This window comes from Adiantum capillus-veneris, chromosome 30, assembly GCF_014529385.1.
Source record: "Adiantum capillus-veneris isolate H3 chromosome 30, ASM1452938v2, whole genome shotgun sequence".
NCBI classification, from domain to species: Eukaryota; Viridiplantae; Streptophyta; class Polypodiopsida; order Polypodiales; family Pteridaceae; genus Adiantum; species Adiantum capillus-veneris.
In genome coordinates this window covers 106,975,014-106,985,466 of record NC_140960.1, presented here as the reverse complement: position 1 = coordinate 106,985,466, position 10,453 = coordinate 106,975,014, and positions in this window count along the sequence as shown.

Sequence of the window (10,453 nt, the reverse complement as noted above, 5' to 3'; positions counted from 1 at the left end):
AAAATGGTTCCGAGGTTCAAAACACAAAGAGGAGCATCTCCAAACAAGGAACCTAACACGAAATGGATTTGGAAGAAAAGGGCGCACTTATGTTCTCCGCAAACTGGAAAACCGATCAAGCAATGGAGAGTTAAGTTTCAGAAAACTCAACCACACCATTCTGACCAAGACAAACCAAGATATCAATGGCATGCAAAATCTCGACAACAATCATTATTGATACCAACAGCTCAGGAAATCAGTGTGCCAAAGCATCCTGATGGTACAATCAAGCAAAGAGCACACAAGCTACAAGATTTGCTCTTTGGAAGACATCATGAGAAAGCCTCGACATCAGAAACCCTTGAGTTAATTACTCAAGACCCAACTCATGCACAGCATAATGGTTTGAATTGTATTGATCTTCAAAGAATGGTAGAGCCAACCAAGGCTATGCATAGACACGATTCTTCAACCCATGCACACAGTCGTCCCGGAGTACGCCATCTAGGAGGGATGGAAGGGCACTAAGTAATTAAGGGCAATGTTTGAAGAGAGAGGAAAAAGTTTGATGTTAACGTGTGATTTTTTGCAAAATTACCTATTAGTGCCCATATAAATCATCAACAGGGGAAATTTAACTCATAATATCTCCCCGATGAGTGTAAATAGTGTATATACTATCAAAAAATAGTCCTTTTTGGTTATTTTTCATCATTTTTCTTAATATTGAGCCTTAAAAATGGAGAAATCCAACAAAAAACAATCAAGGTGTGTTTTCCAATGAATTTTCTTAATTATTGGATTTTTAATTTGCTTTTTTAGTGCATTTTGCTATTTTCTTTGATTTTTTCAATAAACAGGTCAAAAATTAATAAATAGCAAAGGAGCTCATATGGAAAAACTAAAGATACGCTGATGATCAGAAAGACAAGGCACAATCACAAAAAATTTCAATCAAATCGGCAAATAGAAGCAGGAAGCCTAAATTAGACAGCCAGACCTATTTTTGCAGAATTCTTGCAGAATGAGCTACAGGAATCCGATTGAGAAAATTTTTGAATCTAACATAGATTTCTCGGCCTAGTAGGACTAACAGAGAAATTTGGGGGAAAATGGTTCGGGAAGTTTGAGTATAGATACCCAAGGTAGGCTAAAATCACCTCATTTTCACTTGTTGCCTTTGGAGAGAGAGCTTTTCGACCTTCTTTTCGCGCATTTTTTGGAGTCCACAATTGACTGTTTTCAGCACCGTCTCACATGAGACATGAGGGGTAAGTTCTATACTTATCAATGATCCATTCTGTACGACCGGTAGCTAGTCGACCTGAAAAAAACCCTAGAATTCGAGCAGTGCACGAAGACCTACGACCAAAAATCAACCATAGCGGCCTGTCAGCTCAACCAAATCAGATGAGACTTGAAGTGTAGCATACCCTAACATAATAGAACACTTCTATATCAACAATTGACCATTCGGCAAGGGTCGAGGGGGTCTCAAGTAGAAAAGCTAGGTTTTTGGCAGATGCCAAAATTGGATTCTGACTCCACAGACATCTTACATGCGAGGTCTATACACAATATATATGATTGGTTTCATAAGATCAATCAAGCCAAGCCCTCGAAAAGCAAAAAATGGCTTGAAGGCTACAAAGCGTCAAATCTGACATACGAGATCAAACTGACTCCAAATCAACCAAAATTGGATGAGTTGCTTCAGGACTATGTAGCGGACAAGTCCATAGCTTCAAAAGTGACTAACCAACTCTACAGGCCATGTAGTCACAAAAATCGGTGATTTCAGAGTCGGCAAAGCACGAAGTGATTCCGACAAGACCAAATTTTGCCAAATTCAATTTAGGACTTGTTTTAGGTGTATAGAATATGTTTAGGTCAAAATTCTCAAGTTTTGCAAGAAAAAGTTGATTGCTGTAAATAATTGCGATTATTTACTTTTGCAATATTTTGACTTGAAAATGGTATCATCACCTCACTTATCACTTGTACACACCTATTACATGCCACATTTCAAGTATGAGCCAAAATGATCAATTATAACTTGAAAAATTACCAAAAAACGCAAAGAAATCCTTTCAAAGCAATTTCTGAGTTTGAGTCACATTGTTTTGATCCAAATCACCTCAAATCACATACACATGGTCTACACCATGCCTAGAACCAAGTTGCACCAAAAAATGCTCATTTTGATGAAAACAGTTAATAATCGCGATTATTTACTTTTTTGTTAAGATGGAGGAAAATCACAACTTTGCCATCATGGGACCAAAGTACATGATTTCCTAAGCCCAGTAACCAAGTTTGAACAAATTTAGAGATAAAAATCTCAAATTTCCTTTACATCTACTGTTTCAGAGACCTAAAGTTTAAATCTGGCACCATTTTCACCCTGTGCACTCAAATAAACCCACAATTCACTCAGAGTATCTAATTGATACATATTTCAAGCCTATAATGTCAAAATTGGAAGAAGTTGAAAAAATCTCTCAACTGTAAATAATCGCGATTATTTACTTTTGTTGCAAATTTTTGCTTGGACTTCATGATTTTGATCTTGACATGTTTTTATGCATCTATGCATGTTCAAAAATTGATTTAAAGCAAATTGGACTCAATTCGTCAACAATTCAGACTGAAGGACAATTCAGGATAGAATCTGCCAAATTTTCTAACTTTGACACTCTATTCACTTAACAAGAGCCATGCAAGCTGCAGAGAAGGCCAAGAAGACGGTCTCCCAAAAGGAGAAGGTGCAAGAGCTACCACCATACCAGCTGGACCCCAGTTCAGTAAAGACAGCCAAAGCAACCTATTTGTCTAAAGAAGGAGAATAACACAACGGTTTTCACAGGTAGATTCAAAAGTGAAAAAGGACATCAGGTAGAACTACAACTTCTGCCAAAAGAGGTCTATGATGTCGCAGCAAAGCCCGAGACAAAAGAAGTTAATAGAAGGCTTCGGCTCAAAGAGTTCCATGACCAAGAGCCATGTGGTGTAGATTTTCAAAAAGCTTATGAGCTCCTATCTACGATCAAGGAAGATGGAACAGCCCAGATTTTTGACCAGCAAGGGAACAAGGTCAAAGTGGTAATTGCGAAAGAGATAGTAGCCGAAGCTCTCAAATTGCCGACAGAAGGGATGACCATGAGAGCTAGAGATAGAAAGACAGCAGGTACCTTCACTAAGGAAACCGTTGTTGTAACCTTTGTTGATCTTATCCAGAAGCAAGTGGAAGAACCAGCAAGATTATATCATCAACACTTTCACTTTCTTGCAAAGAGATCACCAAGATACACAACACCCAATCATGTAGTTGCGACTACATTTACACAAGTGTTAAAGTCGACAACCAGGCAACCCATCGACCACGCACAGTATGTTCTGCCCACACTGAAGGGTACAAAGAAAGAGGGTAAGATAACATATCTGGGAGCACCTGAAGTACTCACAAGAATAGCCTACCATGCTATCGGCATGGCAGACAATTTTCCACCTATCCCAGATCAACACATGGATCGTGTCTGCCCAGCCATCCCCTCCAACCACAAGGTCCACCAAAAGAACTTACAAATCCGATGAAGATTCTGCAGAGAGCTCTCCAGAAGGGCATAGCAACAAAAGCTCAGACAATGAGGAAAGAAGAGCCCGCATTGAAGAGATGAAAAGAAAAGCAGTGGCAGCACATCAAGAGGAGCCTCAACAGAAGCACGCAAGTTTTGAGAGAGAGAGAATCACTTTTATGAACGAAGCCGCCAAGCTCAAGGCAAGGACCCTGCAAAGTTGGTACCTATAGAAGTAAAAGGACCAAGAACAAAGCACCCTGCACGGAGACAAGCAAAAGATCCAAAGGATTTTTTGGAAAGAATGTATCATGAAGCGGAGGCATTAAAGCTGAAATAAGCTCAAGAAGCAGAAAGAAAAGCTAGAGAAGATGCGTCTAAGCAAGAAAAATAAGCAGAAAAAGCAATCACACAAGGAGAGACCAAGCATGAACAAAGTGATATGTCTCCCCGACCATCTTCACTTGCTACAGAACAGCACGACCACCCCATGCCAAGCCCACCACCGTCACCAATAGATAGACCCACTGAGGGGGAGCCAACCAAAGAATAGAATCCTGAACCACAAGAGGCAGCAGATTCTACACAATAGCAGCAACTACTTCTAACCAAATTAAAGCAAAAGAACCAGATCAAGAAAGGGCATTGAGTCCTGCACCAGAGGAGTCAACAAGGTTTGAGCAAACAAAGGAACAAGAAACATAAGAAACCCCGTCTACCACCACCTAGCAAGAAATGGCTGAGGCATCCACGAAGCCGCAAGCAGACAAAGCAGATGAGGCCAAGCACAGCCTAAAGGGGAATAACAAACCCGGCCGCTACCACAAACAGCCGCCACAACCCCACCAAGAGAATCACAAGATATTGTTGAAACGTCTAGGCAGCCCACAAAAACTGAAGACTGCCATACAAATGATGAGGTGGTTCTCCAAGTTAATGAATATGCAAAGCAGATGCAGGAGATGGCAAAAAATTGAGATCAGCGGCACTTAGTCGTAGCACCAAGGCTAGAGAATTGGAGATGGTGATCGATGCTCTTCAAGGAGAGTTAGAGGATAGATTAAATGTCATCATTGATCTACAAAAACAAGTCCAAGAATTGAAAGTTGAAGCTGAACAACACCAGCTAGCAAGAGACAAGCAACAAAAGGAAATGGAAGAGCTAGACGAACTTCTCATGAAGTTAACAGATGCCTGCAAAAGTAAAGATGAACAGCTGACAGAGGGTACTAAGGAACTCTTAACTACAGCTCTGTCAGTTCAAAAGATCCAAGTACAGCTGGACGTAGCAAACATTGCAATATTCAGAGCAGAGGATCAATGATCAGGCAACCTTTTTGCGAAAGATAAGAGAAAATCCCATAGTTGCCTCGATCAAAGGTACAGACGAAGTGTACAAAGCATTGGAGAAAAAGAATAAAGATCTTAAGCTAGAGCTAAAGCTGGAGCAGTCACAACGCAGAGACCTTTCATTAATGCGGGTACAAAGAGAAGAAGAGCTGCTCAAGGAAATAGCCGAGCTAAAGAGAGTCAACGAGCTACTGCAAGATGGATAGCAAGAGACACAGGAAGAAGCAAGTACATGAGAGCAGCCACATATTGATATTCCCTTAGTCTCTTTCACTGAGATGGAAACACAGCCAGCAGAAGGGCTAGGTGGCGAAGAAGAATTTTAGGTACCATTAACATAAGCTGATGAAGTGCCAATGGTCCAGCTTTCAAAATCTGAGGAAGATGCACTTAAAGAAAAGGTTACTTAGGAGACAGATGAGCAATGGAAAGCAGCGATGGATTGGGAGTTGAGAGTTCTTCACTCTGTTAATGTTACTCAACTCACTCCCAACCAAATCAATGCACGATGGCATCAGCAATCACTACCATATCCCTTGATCAAGGTAGAGATGCTACAGGTCAAGAAAAGACTTTATAAAGACATGCAAGTAGAAGGCGCAGATGAAGTCCACCCCAAGTGGAGAAAGAGCTAGTGGAACAAGAATCCTAGATACCTGATTCTATTCACAAGAGCACCTACAGCACTTCAAAAGGATCCAGCTTTTTGTCCTGTACCAAGAGTAAGGACGTGGCAAGCACATCAGACAATGACAAAGAAGCGGCCTACATGGCTGAATTATCCAAGATTGCTAGCTCCAGAAAAGGGAACGCCGAAAACCATAACGAGCACCATGGCATTCTTTAAAAGTCTCCCTGATCTCTCATGTGCTATGCTTTATAAAATTTACCAAATGCTTCTCATCTGCATTGAATTCTTTCATGAGCCAGAGCAAGTAGGAGCCTTGTGTATGTTCTTCCTCGATGGCAATAAGGGTTTATGCTACGACCTCAATGGCCAACCTTCCGAAGAAGTCCTCTATGGCTTCTACGCCCGCCGCCGCATGTTCTTACCTTCTCATAATATGTTGGCATTTGAGGAAGCATTCTACACAGGGTTTTTCACTTGGCGAATGAAGATTTTTGGGCCAGTGATCAGCAACCTGACTTCAAGATTCATAGGCTACTCTGCAGTCGAGCTTAAAAACAGAGTCACTATCCAATTTTTGCAGGTGCCAGACAAGGAGATAAATATCAGATACAAAAAGGCTCTACATGCACTTAAAGATCGCCTAGCAAGCTGTCAACCCGAAGATTATTTCAGCCCATAAAGTTGTGTCAAGGGACGACACGGGCGAGGAGGGGGGGAATGTTAGCAGCAAGCTAACTCGGATACCATTTTTTGGAGCTCTTATTGTAAAAACACTTATTATTTTGATAAATCGAGAATATTGTAACTCCTATATTTCGGATAAACTTTGTAATTGATGAGCCGGGGCTACAAGCTTCCATATTGTATCAACCTGTCTTTACCCATCTTTAGTTAGAGCTCACAGATTATTAGTTTTGACCACCAAAAACCTTGGCTATGGTATAAAAACCAATTTTTGTAAGTTATTTTTAAGTTTTGCATAACGAAATACACAGCGTGAGCTAGCGACCCTCACTTCTCTCACTCTCGCGCTTCCTACTCCCTCCCCGATTGTCACATTGCAATCGCGTCTGTTGCGTTGCAAGCGCTCGTAAGAGCTCTACGCATTGACGTAATAATTTCATGATATTTTGTAGCTTTTGACATCGCCGGCCCCTTGCCTAATTTCATCATAAGTAGGATTTTATACTTCAAAATCAAAAACTAAGTATAGGCGAGGTATTGGGGCATCATTGTTAAGCATTTAGATGCATTCTGGGTCAAAAACGATTGGGTCAAAAATCCACTGTTGTTAATAATCGCAATTTTTTCACTTGACCTAAAGTGGGAATTGAGACCATAAACATGTGTGCTTATGTCTTATAAACTTATCCTAGAAGTTTTGCTACATTTGGATGTCATTTGATGTTGTAACGGATGTGATTTGTTTGCCGATGAGCGATTGGCTTTTAGTGATTTCAGTCACTTGAGTGTAGCTTGAGTTAGATGCAAGTTATTTGTTGTTTCTAGAGAGATTGACAACCTCTTGTAGAATCTATGCACTAGTCGAGTAAGCTTCGTCCCATGGATTGACAATTTAATCGTGGTTCTTGCTACATCTGCAATAAGATAGAAGTGAGGTCAAACACCCGTCCCACACTTTCCTAAGTTTATATTCGATTCCAAAATCATATTTGCATAACAACTCCATCCATCTTTGTTGTCACATATTAAGGTAAGGTTGGGTGTAGATCCACTTCAGGCTTCTATGGTCGGTATGTAGTTCAAATCTCCTTCCAAGAAGATAATGTCGCCATACTTTAAGAGCATGCACAACGGCCAATAATTCCAAGTCATGTGTAGGATAATTCAATTCATGTATACGTAACTTACAAGATTCATAAGCTACTAGTTTCCCTTCTTGAGACAAAATGCCACCAATTGCTTGTCCACTTGCATCAGTGAGCACAGTGAATGTCTTTGAGAAGCATGGAAGCTGTAGTATTGGAGCATTCACCAAAGCTTCTCAAAACTGGCTTGAGCACGTTCATTCTAAGTAAACACATTAGCTTTCTTAAGCGTATTAGTCAATGGAGATGCAATCTTAGCGTAACCTTTAATAATTGTACGATACCATCCTCTCATTTATAGATGCATCATGAATACAATATCCTTTCTCAAACAGCATGCATGAATGCATGCATGATGCATAATTAACCCAACTAGTATCAGGCTTTAGGTTATCCCCATAACCTTAAGCATTGGGTCTGATACCAAGTGAGAGATACCCCTCCCCAGGGGGTCTATGCACAAAAATATACAATTTACACCCTTATACAATTTTCAATATACATCAGAGTTACGGAAGCATTTGCGTAGGGGAGGAGTTCTCAGTGCCCGACCAAGCATGGAGTTTGCACCATGAGCCAGACTGCATCCAGAGGTACCTAGCGACTAGTGCTACCCCTGAATGGGTGTTATGAATGAAAGCGTACTCAAGAAAAATATAACACGGTGGAGGGTGAATATATGTGTACACCGCGTTGCGGAGAGAGAGAGAGAGAGAGAGAGAGAGAGAGAGAGAGAGAGAGAGAGAGAGAGAATATAGTGCAGGGTGAAATAGAGTGCATAGAGGCACGAGAAGATGACAACGGAGAATCTTTAAATGCCCATCTAAATGGAACAGGCAACCATGTATTAATGCAATGACAAAATCTGGGTATATCATAACATCAAAAATTTTATGACAAAACAATTAGCAGAGCGCATCGCACCGTGTGTAGGGATCGATCGGTCCACCCATCCACTTCTGCTCTACTACGGACAAAGAGAATCTCACTCACCGGAAGCGAGCCAGTATACCTCCAACCTACCTGAGCCAGACATAGGCTGAGGCCACTTCGCCTCCCTCCATGAACCCGAGCTCTGAAAGGGTCCCAAATACCAGCAGGTGGTAGGGTATCAACACCAACCATACCAGTTTAGACACCACGTCTCTTCGATTCCCAGCACCGGGTGTTTAGGCAAAGCCAAGGCAAAATCCCCGATGCGTTAGCCGTGTAGGTCATTCAACCCCCGACACACTAACCGTGTAGATGAGCCTAACAAAAAAGAAGAAGACGTAGGCAACACCCCTGATCGAGCAAAGCCCCAGGTTAGTGACCCTTTAATCTAAGGCTAATCGATGTAGGTTATCCTAGTCTTGTAGCAACGCTGCCATGAGAAACATAACACATGAGTCCATCACAAAAGGACATCCCAGATACACAAACAATCCTTTTCCAAACATTTAAACTATACAGGGTCTCTACCTTTACACGTCTACCATAAACCATCTTGATCACTTCTTGATCCAATCCGGAAAAAAAAACCATAAACCTTAATCCAATCACATCACACACGTGAGCACTCCACCCTACTTGGGTGAGGCACGACCAATCCTACATAACCACTTTAGAACATAACATGTCTGTAAAAATTTTGTTAGAATAACCAAGTCCAGAAAAAAAAGACCATAAGCCACACCGGCTTTCACCATAAAATTTCAACCATAAGCCATGAGGGAATTTCAGCCCTTGACCATAAATCATAATCACACTGAACCAACTCCCACACTTGGAGTTTGACACATCTCCTGCAATCAATCGGAGTCTACACACATGTGACCCTTAAGAAGTGATTATTTCATGCATAAAAAGAGTCCGACCAACAACTAATCATGATATAAAAATCCAATTTTGACAACATCCAACCATGCAAAGTTGATGCATCACATCTGCACTTCACCACTCTAGCACATAGAGCTAGTTTTGACCTAGAAAGGTGGAAAGCAGTCATAACCATGCATATGAAGCATCCACATCAATCCATGAGTTCCCATACATCATATGATAACATTCCAACACCATAAACATGTTGCAAAACAACTCCGACCTTTAGCTCAATCATAAACCATAACTTCACACATATGCAAAAAACAGTTTTTTGACATTTTCGGGAGCATGGAAAACATACAAATGAAATTATTTGACCTCAAAACAATGCATCAAGTTCAGCTCCAAAATATAGACTACCACTCCATCACATCACTTTGACCATATGGTACTCACACAACAAACGCTAACCCCAAAAGAAAGCCACTTTATTCATATCTGCCTATGCGGTTCGGGATGTTTAACCATATACTCCCACATAAGTTTATGGCCATCTAATAATTGAAATCGACTCACCAAAATAAACCATAAAACATATCAAAATGGCTCGGTTAACTCACGACATCATATGGTATTCCCCCTTGATAGCACTCCTACACATGTAGGTAAAACCGATAATAGAGTGATTAATAACTCGCATTCCCAAAGTGATAACGGGGACCTAAATTCATTTATCATCAAGTTTCATTAATATTTTCAATTGGTTAAGTGGGTTTGCCCATCCGGTGAATCTTATAGTGGTTCTCCAAGGAACTTAGAGTCAAAAATATTTGGTTGTGTAGTGGGCAGCAAACTGTTTTTTGACCATATCTCTTAGCTCATGCGTGTTTTTCACATGACACCTAAGAGAGAAAAATTTATAAATGATGTGTTTTATCTCTGGTATAAAAGGTTCGGACTGATTCATAATGGTTTGTGATTTATGACCAAAACAAAGTTCCTACTGCCTCTATGACATGAAACAAACAGCGCTTTTTATGCACGCACGTGATCATAAACATATCATGTGCATAAATCAGCGTGTTTAACATGATTAAATAATCATGAGGTAACTTTTTATGTATTTGGTTAATCCATACATGCACTCGTATGCAAAAAAACAATCACCGAGAGAGTGACTACGCAGAAAAACGACCTAGAGAGAGAGAGAGAGAGATGATGGCTATGGAGTTTAGGGTTTCTCATCGTGCTTTAGAATTGATTAGGGACTGTCGAAAGGCTTC